This window comes from Alexandromys fortis, unplaced genomic scaffold (assembly GCF_014885135.2).
Source record: "Alexandromys fortis isolate MF-2015 unplaced genomic scaffold, M_Fortis_MF-2015_v1.1 scaffold_34, whole genome shotgun sequence".
Taxonomy (NCBI): Eukaryota; Metazoa; Chordata; class Mammalia; order Rodentia; family Cricetidae; genus Alexandromys; species Alexandromys fortis.
The window spans coordinates 12,478,044-12,493,715 of NW_026067933.1; positions in this window are offsets into that span (position 1 = coordinate 12,478,044).

A 15,672-nucleotide genomic window follows, 5' to 3' on the forward strand; every position below is an offset into this window, starting at 1 on the left:
CACTACAGGATTGTGGTACACAAAACAGTGGCTAGAATGTGAAGAGGGGGTTGCTTGAGAACCTTGGGAAGATAGCACATGGACCCTGACTAGATGATCAAACCACTGTTTTTCTCCATAAAGGTATTATTTGTTAATTAACTATAAAGATAAATGTTTTGTGTTTTGGGTGGGATGTAATTGTGTGTGCCTATAGTTGTAGCAAGTCCTACGGTGGAGGTAGGAGGATCTCCAGGCTATCCTGATCCTGTCTCAAAAGCCAAGGACCAGAGATCTATCTCAGTGGTAACCATTTTTTAGCATATTGAAGGTTCAGTGTCCACTCTTCTAGAGAATAGTTTCAGTTTTGTTTTTAGGTGATGAGTTAACATGTGCCTTTAAAATTCTACATTTCTTTTTGCCCTATGTCATGAAACATTTGAAATGAAAATGTCTTATAATTGGAAATACAAAATAAGCTTTATTTTAAACTATTTCAATAAGTACATTTCTCATTGTTTTAAAATATAAAGCAATATGAAACTTAAATTTCATGAAAAATAGGGCTTTATCTAATATTACAAATAAATCAACTTATTGAAACCATACTTAAAGGACCCTGCAGTAATATGGTGAACAATCACACAAAAATAGAAAAAAGTTCTGATCAGAATTGCAAGCATGTCATACAGCTCAAGACTGCTAGGACGAGGTGGCATGCTGATTGTTTTCTGTACTTTCATACTTTTAAAGCAAATTCTAACATGCCTTTAAAACAAATTCAATATGACAATCATGCCAGGATTGTAAAAGTCAAAAATTTAAAACTACAGTAAAATAAAAATACTAGGAGTGTAATTTCACAATGAGAGCACTTAGAGATTTTTCAAGTACAGACTCTAGGATTATAGAATTGTACTTTAGGTGACAGCTTCAGTTACATTAACTTTGAAGCCTTATTTCCTTGTCTCCCTCCCTTCTTTCACATTTTTTTCTTTGCTTGTTTCTTTCTAATATTCTCTTTCCCCGATTACATGTAATGTGTACTTGTTAGTAAGAGTGTGCAATGGTGTGTGTGTGTATGTGTGTGGGTGCATGTGTGCCCATGAGGTTATGTTAATGAGAAGGTTAGAAGTGGGCCTCAAGTGTTTTCCTTTACTTTTCCACCTTTATTTAGATAGCCAGAGTCTCTTGTTGAATCCAAAGTTCAGCTTTGCACAGCTGGTTGACCTATGAGCTTTAGGGATCCACTTGCCTCTGATCACTTCAGCACTTGAATTTCAGGGGCACTGCCTTGCCTGAATTTTGCATAGGATTTGGAGATTCAAACTCAGATCCTCATGCATGTCCAGCTGGTACTTCACTGACTTTGCCCTAGTCCCAACTTCCTCATTATCTAATTGAGCCTACTTGAAATGTCACATTTCATGTTCTAAGCACTGTGTGGGAATATCCACTTGTATGAATAATTAATTATTTTTATGTTTCTAGCCAGTGGAAGAATTTCAAGATGGAACTTAGTGCAGTATTTATCCATATTCTGCTTTAAATAATCATAAGGAGTCAACAGTGGTAACTAAAATATGATAGCACAGGACAAATCAGGACACAATACATCATCTTCTTTGTTATACTTCCTGAGCAATTCTAAGCATTAGAACACTAGAATTAAGTTTTCAAATAGATAAAACATGATTAATGGTTTTTGTAATAAATATGAAGCATACCCTATATCAAGGGACAGAGTTTCACTGCACCACTGTTCCATTTAGTGGACATGTTTTACCCTATGAAGTATTTTCCAAATTGCCTGATTATATTTCACTTGGATTTGGTATTGTGCCAATTGCACAAATTATGAACCTGAGAAAATGACAAGAGAAAATCATCATTTGTAGTCTATAAAGTGCATCAATTATATAGTTCTCTCACAGCTTAGGGTGCATTTTATTTACGCACCTTCTAAATAACCTCTGGTTTGAGATAAAGTAGACTTAAGTGGAAGGTACCACAAACCATTCATTAGTTTCTACAGTATAATTTTTAAATCTAAATTATGAAAGGGTGACAAAGTCTTGCTTTCGTTAAATTTTAAATAATTGTACATGGTCCCTGAGAAATGCATTGTGATGTTATACGAATTTAGTAAAGATTAGATTTACATATTCTTCTCAGCTGCTCACATTTTATTTTTACTTTATATATAACATATAATATTTTTATTTAAATAACATTTTTTATTTATTTTACATATCAGAGTTTCCCCTCCCTCCTCTCTTCCTAGTCTTCCCCCACCAACTTTCCATCATAACCTCTCCCCTTTCAAACCTCCACCATCTCCATTTAGAAAGGGAAATGCCTCCCTTGGACTTGAACAAAACATGGTACATCAAGTTGAGGCATATGAGCTCCTGCCCTTGACTAGAGGCTTCATGGAGAACAGGTTACCAAAAGCCAGCTAAGTGCCAGGGACAGGTCCTGTTCTTACTGCTAGGAGCCTTAAGAACAGATCAAGCTGCACAACTGTCACACACATGCAGAGGGCCTAGGTCAGTCTCATGGAGGCTCCCTAACTCTTGGTCCAGAGTGCATGAGTTCCCAAGAGCCCAGGCCAGATTTTCTGTGGGATTTTGACTGGTACATTCCTTCCTCCCTTTCTTTAGCAAGACTCCTAGAGCTCATTCCAGTGCTTGACTATGGATCTCTGCATCTGCTTCAATCAGTTACTAGATACAGTATTTCCAATGACAGTTAGGGTAGTCACCAATCTGATGACAGGAGATGGCCAGTTCAAGCACCCTTTCCACTATTTCTAGGAGCCATAGCTGTGGTTAGCATTGTGGATTTCTAGGGATTTCCCTGGTGCCAGGTTTCTACCTAACCCCCAAATGCAGCCCTATTAGGACTTTTCTTTCTTTACTCTCCCTGTTCATCCGTCTCCAACCAGCCTTTTTCATCCAGCCCTGGCAACTCGCTCCCTCAAGTTCCCATTGCTCCATTCCCCATTCCCCCACCCCCAGTTTACCCAGGAGAGTTCTTCTCTTTCCCCTTTCAAGGGAAATATATGCAGGCCTCTTTGGGCTCTTCTTGTTATCTAGCCTCTCTCTGAGGCTATGATTTATAGTTGGTCATCCTATAATTTCTTCCTAATATCTGTTTCTGAGTGAGTACTTACCATGTTTGTCTCTCTGGGTCTGGGTTTTTAACTCACTCAGAACAATTTTTCTACTTTCATCCACTTGCCTGCAAATTCCATGTCATCGATTATTTACAGCTGAATAATAGTTCACCATGTATATATACCACATTTTTCTTATCCATTCTTTGGTTGACAGACATCTAGGTTGTTTCCAGGTTCTGGCATTACAAATAATGTTGCTATGAACATAGTTGAGCAAGTGCCTTTGTTGTATGATTGAGCATCCTTTGTCTTGAGCCCAAGAGTGGTATAGTTGGGTCTCGAGATAGACTGATTCCAAATTTTCTGAGAAACTATCATATTGATCTATAAAGTGGTTGAACAGGAGTGTTCCCCTTAATCCATACTATCTCCAACATAATCTGTCACCAGTGTTTTGGTTATTAGCATAAGCTGTCATCAGTTCATGAAAAGGTTGTATTAACATAGTAAAAATGACAATCTTACCAAAAGCAATCTACAGATTCAATGCAATCCCCATAAAATTCCCAAAAGAGTCTTCACAGACCTCAAATAAATAATACTCAACTTCATATGCAAAAGCAAACGTACCCAGTATAACTAAAACAATCCTATACAATAAAGAAACTTCAGGAATTATCAACATCCTTGACTTCAAGCTCTAATGTAGAGCTACAGTAATGAAAACAGCTTGGTATTGGCAAAAAACAAACAAACAAACAAACAAAAACAAAAACAAAAACCAGACATGAGGATCTATGGAATCAAATTGAAGATGCTGACATAAACCCACATGCCTATCAATATCTGATTTTTGACCAAGAAGCCACAATTATACAATGGTAAAAAGAAAGCATATTCAACAAATCTAGTATAACTGGATGTCAACAAATGTAGAAGAATACAAATAGATCCTTATCTATAGACTTCACAAAACTTAAATCCAAGTGGATAAAAAACCTCAACACAAATCCAATTTCACTTAACCCGATAGAACAGAAAGTAGGAAGTACCTTGAACACATTGTCACAAGAGATGACTTTCTACTTTGTACTTCCTGAATATAACACCAGTATCATAGATGCTGAGATCTACAATTAATAAATGGGACCTCCTGAAACTGAAAAGTTTATGTATGTCAAAGGACATGGTAAATAAGGCAAAACAGCAATGTACAGAGGACAGAGGACTGATTTCAAAATATATAAAAAACTCAAAAAACTAGGCATCAAAATACCAAATAATCCAATTTAAAAATGGGACATAGATCTAAACATAGAATTCTCAACAGAAGAAACTCAAATAGCCAAAAGACATTGAAGGAATTGCTCAACATGCTTAGTCATCAAAGAAATGCAAGTTAAAATAAGTATCAGATACCATCTTACTCCTGTCAGAATGACTAAGATCATATTTCATTTTTAATATCTCATTTATTATATTACTAATTATGACATCAGATTAAATGTGTAACACTTACATATCACACATGCATTGCTTCTTCAACATCATGATTCTTTATGCAGGCTCTTCAAAGTGAAAAGACATTAGATTTTTTGGGCATAGGTCATAAATTATTTAAAAATAATTTGAATATAGCAAGATTAAAGAAGCTGATTTGGTTGTTGTGTCAACATTTTCCTGTCCCTTTTCTCTCTTTTCCTATTATTTCAGCTCAGTTATCGTGACTAAAATTGTGCTGAACCAAGTTTCTATAGTTTTTTTCACTCGGTGCAAACTAATATAAGAGAAATTATAATGGGAATGGGTAAATGCTTATGATGCTGAGAGTATAGTTTTAAAGATTAAGTGAATAATACTACATTTCATATTTTTTATGTTGGGTAGAAAGATAAATTGGAATTTCCAGGGAGACCTTTGATTTATCTCCATCAGCCTAAACATTATGCTTAGTTCAATCAAGATTCTAAGGGCAATTCATCTAAGGTTAATCATGTTATCGACATTATTATTTTCTATGAAGTAGCATTTATCTTACAAAGAAGATGTAACATTTCTACATGAAAGTGCATAGGGCACACTCATTTTGATTAGTCATTTTGTCTTTAAAGATTGATGAATGACCCATCACCCAAACTTCTGATTTATGGTTTTGATGCAAATTCACAGTTACATGTGAGTAATTTATCTTGATCAGATGGTCTTACAATATCTTCATTCTGCTTTAGAAACTACCTGTTTTAAAATTTATAGTTTTTAAATAAACTATAACACCCAAGTATATAATAAAACTGCAATTTTGTTCTATGTTAATATAAAGGGTTATTAACTGAATACTCACCTATTCATTCTTTGCTAATGCTTGGTCTTTAACTAAAAGACTTCTTTTACATTGATGGGCTGTAGTGGTTTGAAAGAAAAGGAATCCCGAAGGGAGTGATACTAACAGGAGATGGTGCCTTGTAGGAGTAGGTGTGGTCTTAAAGTAAGTATGTCACTGGTTAGGTAGGCTTTGAGGTCTCATGCTCAAGCCACACCCTGTGAGATAGGCTACTTCCTGTTACCTGCAAGGTGCAGGTGCCTCACCTGCTTTTCCAGCACCATCTCTGTGGGCATGTAGCCAGGTTCTACCATGATGATAATGGACTAAACCTCTGAAACTGTAAATGAGTCACCCCAATTAAATGATTTCACTTATAAAAGTTGCTATGGCTTTGGTGTCTCTTCATGGCAATAGAAATCCTAACTAAAAATGGGCAAAATAAATGGGAGTCAAAAATTGTACTTAATATTCTATTTTCTAGTCAGATTAGAACTGATAGAAATTTGCCACATTTTATTATTGTGTGTTTATTGTACATATTAATGAGATTAATTATGACATTGTCGTGTATGTGTGCAACATACTTTGTCATACTGAGCCACCCACTATTCTCTTATCACCATCTGAAGTTATTTTTTCCCCAAAGAGCTTGATTTTACTTGCAACTATTTCATTTCTGAATTCTGCATTTGCTGGCAAATATGAAATTATTTGTCTCTTTAAATCTATCTTATTTCCCTTACAAAATGTTTCATCATCAATACTCTACATTTTCCTGAAAATAGCATGGTTTTATTCCTTAGAGATGAATTATACTCTATATTTTTATTACCTTTTGTTTTTTCAGCCGTTAATGGACATGCAGGCAGATATTAGGTTGTCTAGTATGGATATTGTCAAAGTAAACATGGGTATGCAGGAAACTATTATATGTAGAAGAAGCTGCGGTCTGCATTCCTGCCACACAGCTCCCGGCTGCCTGGCTAGCTTATGCCCCAAAATAACAACACACAAACTGTATTCATATAAACACTGCTTGGCCCATTATTTCTGGACTCTTAATGGCTAGTTCTCACATCTTGCCTAACCCTTATTTAGTAATCTGTGTAGCACCAGTCTTACTGGGAAAAATTCAGCATGTCTGACCTGGTGGCTTGCTTTATCGCGTCTGCCCTGGAGAGGAGAGGCATGGCATCTGCCTCACTTCCTCTTCCTCCCAGCATTCTGTTCTGTTTACTCCACCCACCTATGTTCTAACCTATCAGGCCAAGCAGTTTCTTTATTAATTAACCAATGAGAGCAACAGATTGATGTATGACACTCCCACATCAATTATATGCTGAATTTTATTCTTTCAGATAGACACACTCAGCAATGATGTAGTTGGATTATATAAAAGATATATTTTTAACTTTTTTTTGAGGAGCCTCATACAGATTTTGATAGTGACTATATCATTTATATTCCCCTAGTAGTATGTATACAATGGTTCCTTTCTTTTCATATCTTCACTAACATCTGTTTTCTGTTTTCTTGATGATAGCTATTCTAACTGGGGTGAGTTGGAAGGCCAGTATAGTTTTTATGACATTTCTTTGATGGCTAATAACATTGATTCCCATAAATAATCAGTCATTTGCACTTCTTTTGAAAACTGTGTATTCATTTCTTTTCCACTTTTATTGATTTGATTACTTGCTGTTTTATAAAATAATATAAGACAAAACAAAAACAAACACCTTGGAGCTTGACAAGGCACACACCAACAAGGAAAAGAGCCCAAGAGAAAGCAGCAGAATCAGAGAGCCTCTTGTTAACACATACAAGGCTCCCATAAACGCACTAACCTGGAAATCATAATATCTATGCGGAGGGCATTATACAGACTCCTGAAGGCCCTGTGCATGTTGTCTCAGTCTCTGTGAGTTCGTGTGAGCTTTGATCATGCTGACTTAGAGGGCTTTGTTACTTTGGTGTCCTCCTTCCCTTTTGACTGCCACATTCTTTCTGCCTCTACTTCCATGGATTCCCTGAACCCTGAGAGGAAGGATTTGATAGAAACATCCCATTTAGGACTGGGTGTTCCAAGATCTCTGTACAATATCTGGTTGTGGGTCTCTGTATATTCTCCCATCCACTGCGAAGGAAGCTTTTTTGATGATGGTTGAGCAAGGCACTGATATAGCAGAATATTATTAGGGGCAATCATTTTACTGCAAATTTTTTAAAACTATTAGGTTTTATCCTAGGTCCCTAGACTATATAGTCTGTGGTTCTTGGTCACCAAAGCACTGTCAAGTATGGGTTTTGTGTTGTGAGGTGAGTCTTCAGTCAAATCAGCTACTGATTGGTCACTTCTGTAAGCTTTGTGCCACCACTGCTTGCAGGCAGGACATCACTGTAGATCAGAGCATTTGTGGCTGGGTTGGTGTCTATGTTTCTCTTTTGTTAAATGAAGAGTACATTCCTAAGATGCTAGAACATAAGGTTGAAGGCTCTATGGGCATAAGCCTGACTTCTCTATGTTCAATGAACTGTGTAGGTGTTGTCTTCATCTGTTGGTCCTCACTGTCTTTTTAAATGTTTGTTTTTCTTTTTCAGTTCTTTACCATGGTTTGCACACTCTTTCTGTTTTGGAAAAGAAGCTGGCAATGATTTTCATCTGCCCTGTAGTCTCTATTTACCCTGGATGTTGTTTCCTTTGCTAGACAGAAGCTTTTGATTTCACACAATCTTATTCATCAGTTTTTAATTGTCATTTCCAGGGGGATTGGAATCTTATTCGGACTGTGAGTTGTTATTCTTAAATAATGAAACATTTTTTCTTCATTTTTTTGTATTAGTTTTAAAGTTTTTGGCCATTTTGAAGTCTTTGACCCATCTTGATTTGGACTTTTCTGAGGGGTGACAGGTGGAGATCATGTTTTAGTCTTCTAATTTTAGATCTACTAACTTAAGAGATCTGGAAGACTAAACCAGAAAACTCTTAGGTCCAATAAGCACTTCCAGCAAAAGGGAAGAATGCAAAATACTCATAGAGCCATCAGTAGTTTTTCTATACAGCAGTAATAAGCATCCTGAGAAAGAAATCAGGAAAAATATTTTTCACAATAATCTTTAAAAAATGAAATGGACATTAAAATATATGCTATAAAATACATAGGAAATTAAAGAATAGAAGATGGAATGTTTTCTCAATTCATGGATTTGCTTCATAATATTTCAAAGAAGGCCATATCACAAAAATTGAGCAATCCTTACTGGAGGCAACCAATGCTAGTGTAATCACAATAAGTGACTCCAAAATATACTACAAAGCTATAATAACAAAAATATCATGGTACTCCTCCAATACAAACACAGATACTAAAGGGATAGAAGATTCAGAAACAAGCCCATATAACTAGGGCTATGTAATTTTTGATTAAGGGGAGGTGATGGCTATTTTAGGTTGTCAACTTGACTATATCTGGGATGAAATGGTAGGCACACTGGTGATAGATGCTCTGAATGGTTTGAAGTAGGTGAATCCATTTCTTGTCCAGACCTTTGAGGCAGGAAGACACAGGCTTTTGATCAGGATCTTGAGGTATAAGACATACTGTTAATCTGGGTCACACCTTGTGTTGAAAACCTTTATAAGGACAGGGAAGAAGGAAGGTTTTGATCTTTGCCTGCCTGCCCTTGTCTTGCTAGCACATCCTTTTCTTCACTGGCATTGGAGCCTATTGCTTTGGGATTGCAGCAAATACAGAAGACCAGTAGAGATACCCAACCTTCATGGGACTGAGCAATTACTAGATTTCTGAATTTTCCATTCATAGCTAGCCATTGTTGGATTAGTTGTACCACAGCCTGCTAATCATTTCAATAAATTCTATATACAGAGAGATTCATTCAGTAAGTTTTGCGAGTCTAGGGAAACCTGACTAATACATGGGATAAAAGCATTTGTTGGAAAAAAGATGACTTTAACAATGGTGCTTGGGAACCCGGATTTATAATCCTTGATACTGTTGTGAATGTTATCGTTTTCATTAAATTTCTAGAGAAACTATCTCAAAAATTAAAAGTACTTTTAGCATTTAAAAAAATTTAGAACTACTAGCTAGCATAAGACCCACTTGCTATTTTATGACAGATTTCCATATAACAAAAAAGATAGGAGTAAACAATGCAAAAATATTTAAATGTCCAAAGAAACAAGAATTTCTAAATACTGTGGGTTTCTTTTTCTGAGTCAGACTGAATAACATGGGAAAAACTGCGTATAGTGGTTCTTTATAACATATACTTAAATTTCAGAATCAAGATGGAATTAACACTGACATTTTACTAATTAAATGTCCTCATTCTTTTCAAAGTGCATCAGCATATTTGCTTGCTAAGTTAAATCTCGGTGGGGTTTAAAATTAAAAAGCAATGCAAAAGGAAGCCAACCCACTGCCTTAGTCTTATAGGATAGTTTTCTTTTATTACAGAAAAATGTTCCTCCCTCTTCCTTTGATTTTGTGCTTCTTTCAATATTTCTCTCTGTCTGTCTATCTTCATTTCCTTTCTTTGGAACTATAATTATCACAACAGAGAAAATGGGTTGTGCAAGAGAGATGAGGAATATTTTTAATATTGCAGAGTTTCAATGACAAAGACAACATTCTTAAGATAGGAAAAGTTTGTTCATTCTTTTTCTGTGTGTTATGGATGTCCTCCTTCTCAGTAATTCTGTTTGTGAGATGACAAAGATCTTTCTTTGATGCTTCTCTTGTCTGTTTCTCTCATTGTAAGACTCTTTATCCAATTTCACAGATGATAACTTCTACCATTGGTTATCAATTATAGCAAATCATCTAGAACTAACTCTTGGGCTAGTGTAATTAATCTTTATGTAGTCTAATCCCTATTTGATGAACTTGTCTACGTCAAAAGATGGAGTACAGGCTTCAGATATCATCTGTGGTGTTCTGACAATCAGTTTTTACTATCATTACAGACATGTAAAAATAGAGGTAAAGGAAATCATGTATCTTATACATTGACAATCACTCAGCTTTGATTGCAAATCAAACAGCTTTACTAAACTCATTTTCACCTTCCTATGTAAGCAAGGTCAACTCAGTGAAAAATAACAGGAATACATGGGACAATAAAAAATTATTAACGGAGCTGGAAAATATTTTTTTTTGGTTTATATCATAAGCGTTTGTTGCAATTGTATTAATTTTTACTAATAGTTGATAACAATTTATTATAATAAATATTGATTACATATAAGACCTTATGTTAAAATTATATAGTTCCTCCTTAGCAAAGGACATGTCATTGCCTTTTTTAGTAAAAGTTTTGCTTATATACAAAGAGTGGAAGAACCAGTAATATTTTTAGTAAGATCGACATAGGACCAATACAAGTATAACTCATTATTATTATTTCTACTTGATGCCTCTTGTCTATTTGTTTTCTTTTGGGATGGTATCTATGTAGTTCTGGCTGTCCTGGGGCCAGGAAATTGCTATGTAGACCAGGCTGACTTTGAATTCAGAGATTCTTCTGACTCTGCCTCCCAAGTGCTGGCATTAAAGGGATGTGTTAACATGCCTGGCGATACCCTGGTTTTCAAGAAAAGCAATAGTTAACTGGGATTTTAAAGTGTAATGACAGTTCAGAGGGTAATTGCACACACCTAAAACTCCAGCATGTGGAATACAAATATAGGAGGAGTTCAAGGCCATCTTGCCCTACCTAGTGAATTTGAAACCTCTCTGGGCTGCATAATGAAGCACTTTCTAAAACAAACAAGCAAACAGAACATAATGATAGATAAATAAAAAAGTAAAACCCCTGTTTTCCAAAGTGTTGTGTTCAGAAATCACAAGGGGCAGACGTGGAAAAACTGGGAAGTGAGTATGATTGGTGTGTATGATGCAAAATTCCAAGAAACTCAATAAAAATGTGCTGAAAATTTCTAAAATTTATATTGAAGTAAAAATGATTCAAATTTGGCAAAACAATCATAATTAAAAAGAATGATTTCAAATTATGCTACAGAGCCACAGTAATAATAACAGAATGGATCTGGCATAAAAAATGTTTCTTCATTAGGATTATCTAATCATTTTTTTCCATTTCCTAACTGTATAGCTTCAGAGGTAAAGGAAATATATAACGAGTTTGTATTTATCTTTAGCTTTGCTGATAAGATTCCTAATGAATGCTTTTATTTATGTACAGACCACTGTGAAAAACAAAATTTTTACTTCTCTATTTGATAACTTTTAACTGATGATTCCTATCTTGGAGCAGAGCCTCCCACTTGGGGACATTTGGCAACACACATACACACACACACACACACACACACACACTCCTGTGACTTAGCATGGGCTGCTGGCACCTTGTGGGAAAGGTTAGGACTGATGCTGAACAAAGCCATGCATACAGCAGTGCAGTCACCTCTGACAAAGTATTTGGGCCATAAGGTTAGTAGTGTTCTGAGCGAGAACTTCTGATGTAAAACAAACAAACAAAATATTGGCTCTTCCTATGCTTAATGTTAGACTTTTGAATATTTGTGGCACCAGTAAGCCACGTACTCGGTACATTTATCTATATATGTGATGTGGGAGTGTCATATCAATCTGTTGATTTCATTGGCTGAGCAATAAAGAAACTGCTTGGCTGGCCCTCATAGGTTAAAGCATAGATGGGAGGAGAAAACAGAATAGAATTCTGGGCAGAAGAGGAAGTGAGGTCAGACTCTGCTCTGCTCCCGGAGAGACCCGACAGCTCTGCTGGAGCAGAGACGCCATGCTCAGCTCTCCCAGGCAGATGCACGCAATGAAGCTCCTCCAATCCCGGATGGACTTAGGCTAGACTCTTCCCGGTAAGCGCACCTTGGGGTGCTTACACACATCATTAGAAATGGGCTAGTCCAGGTGCGAGAATTAGCGTGTAAGGGCTAGAGTTCAGGGGCCAAGCAGTTCTTAAATGAATACAGTTTGTGTGTTGTTATTTCGGGCATGAGCTAGCCAAGCGGCCGGGGTGTTGGGGACGCAGCCCCGCCACCGCTTCTTATTTCAACATATATGCACCTGTATAGTCAGTCTGTTGTCGGTTATCTGTTTGCCCCTTTATCTACCTAGCTACCTATGTATCTAGCTATTGTGATTGAACCCATGATCTTATACATGGCAGACATGAATTCTACAGCCCTAACCCATGAACTATTTTCAAAAGGAATTACTTAGCCATATTAAAGCCTTCACATGGCTGTATTTATAGTTAGTATCTTTGGATCCTAATATGCACCTTGGGTTCTAAACAGTCATACCCGATCTATTTCTCAAATTTCTAAAACAAGTGGAACTTGTGTTGGAAATTTTGATATTTGGGGGTAATTTTTATATGTGGTAGATTATAAACAATTCATGTTTCTAGAAAACATATATGTGAGAGCCTCCATATTTTTTTACAAGTTTGTAATGATTAAACTATTTTTTGAGACATGGTTTTCAGGTGGAGTCCAGGCTGACCTCAAACTCAAGATTCTCCTGTCTTACTCAGTCTGCCAATGACTGCAATTGAAGGACTGCTTGAGAATGTTCAACTTTGGGATGGAGTTTTGTCAACTTAGATACATGGAATCCTGCCTAGGAACGTAGAAAATTGTAATCTTGGGTCTGTGATGGTCGTCCACAGAGGATTTTGCATTTAATATAGCAGTTGAGAATGAAGAAGTCCCAGGATGGCCTGAGGCCCCATATGGAATAAAAGTGAAACATAGAGGCAGCTAGCAGCACATAACACGCCTTATTCTTACTTAACTAATGAGGCATTTGTGGTGATACTCTCCCCTGTGGACATCGGACTCGTTCCTCCAGTCTTCTTTCAATGCAGACCCAACGAGCGACACTTCAGAGAGCCCCTATCTTTGATCCCAGTCTGAGCCTATAACGTTGGATCCTCCTGTATTTAGGTTTACAGTTTCTTGGATGGAGCAAATACTAGTTTCTTTGATTCACCTGTGTGTAGAGAGCAGTGGTTGAACTACCTTTATCCAAATTGTGAGAAAATATGTAATAAATATTTGAAAATTTTATATATGTATACACATGCACACACACATATGTATTCACACTTGCTACTGAAATGAGTGAATAGTATTTTGTTACAGTTAAATCATGTTCTCTTGAATAAGTGCAGTTGAGCATATTTATATATATTTAAATTTTTTTAATTCAGCATAATGTGATTCTTCACATATTTTGCTAAATTATTTACTTACAGAGTTGCTGGTGGTTTTGTTAGTTTGTGATTGATGATGATATATATGTCATTGAATCTTCTGTCTCCCTAACTACCATTTGTCTTTCCTGATCTCTCATTATTTCCTTTGTATTAACAATTCTGATGGTTTAGTTTGTGTTACACTACTCTAATATATTCCTTTATAGGCGATGCTATGTTCTATATGAATATGTTACAGCTAGGTTGTTTGTGGAACTGAATTCCTTTTCTCTTCACTACTTCTATTTCTTTGAAATGGCCCATTAGTGCTTCATGTTCCTCTTCACCCAGTCTTCCTTTTCTAGTCTTAGACTTTCTGCCAAACAAGGTATGGAAATGTGGTTGCCAGAGTATTTACCTTTTCCTTCTTTTTTCTTTTTTCACATGTTTTTAAATGTGTGCTTCAAATCTAAATACTCGGAGAATCAATATTCTATCAGTAATGTCAAGGATGTACAGCTGGGGGCATCCTTTCTCCAGTTTCCTGATGCTCTGGCTTGAACTATTTTTGGCAGTCCTTTCATTTGCTGTGCCATTCTGTCAATTAAGGGATTCGGGCCTCTATTCTATCATTGTTTTGGGGAAGGAGCTATCTTTTATCCCAGAATGGACAAGCACTGTATTTATTCAAACCTTTATGAACTTGAATTTTTATGCTGTGCTATGCTGCCTTAGGGTTAGTAGGATAATGTAAAAGCAGACAAAAAAACCATAGCAACAAATATGTTTCTAAGCATAGAAAATGAGGGGTGTATTACAAGAGATACCTGGTGTACTATGATCCTGAGCTTATGTGTCTGTTCTCGGGCAGTTGCAGGAAGGAAAGAGCAGCAGTTAGGAGAGCTGGAAGCTGAATGATCCTAGAGGTCTAGTTAGATGCAGCTGAGCGATTGTGGATGAACTTCAAAGTTACTCTTTAACAAAAATTATTTTAAATACAGAGTGTACATGTTGGAGAGAGGGAAATTGAACAACCATCGTGGATTCTTTAGTAAGGACTTTGGCAGAAATCTCTGACAGAGACAGCCTTTTCTGGTGAATAGGAATCACTTTTTTTTTATTAAAAATCATTAATAATTTGTCCAGATAAGGCATCCTTAGTTCCGTTATAACCCCCACACAGTGTGCAGTGGCACTGTGTAGTATAGAAAGCTATGGCCACTTAGTTTTCTGGAAGACAGAACTGGAAGGGGAAAGGACATGCATGTAGCTGTTAGTAAATTGTGTTTTATGAATAGATGCACTTGTGGTGACATATAAATGCATAATTTAAAGACATATTTTTTAGACTTCATCAAATTATTAGCTTCGGGTCACATCACCAGCTTGCTAGGAATTTTTATTGCACGAAAATATGTTTTGTATAAAAGTTCATTTATACATTGTAATTTATTTATGTACTACGTATTTTACAGAAAGTTGAATTGCCCATTGGTTCATCTTTTATGCAATGTAAGCTCCAATTTAACACTCTTATTGGTGTTATTTTTTACTCAGAGCTCCTAGCAGAGGTATGAAGTCAGTTCCCAGAGGTTGGCAGACAGGGGAACTGAAGAGATATTGGTTAAAGAGCATGAACTTTCAGTTGTAAGAAGAGAACGCTCTGGAGAGCAGATGCGCAGCACAATGGCTACTGTCGTACTCTATTTTAAACATCCCCACTAAAATAAATGGCTGACTCTGAGGTGGGAGATGTACTAATTAAATAAATTACAGTAATTTTTACAGTATGTATACGTAACAAATCTGAAGTCAGGGATGGTAATGCCTCCAGACGTTCCTTTATTGTATAAGATTGTTTTGGCTATCCTGGGTTTTTTGTTTTTCCATATAAAGTTGATTATTGTCTTCTCCAGATCTGTGAAGAATTTTGATGGGATTTTGATGGGGATTGCATTGAATCTATAGATTGCTTTTGGTAGAATTGCCATTTTTACTATGTTGATCCTCCCAATCCAAGAGCAAG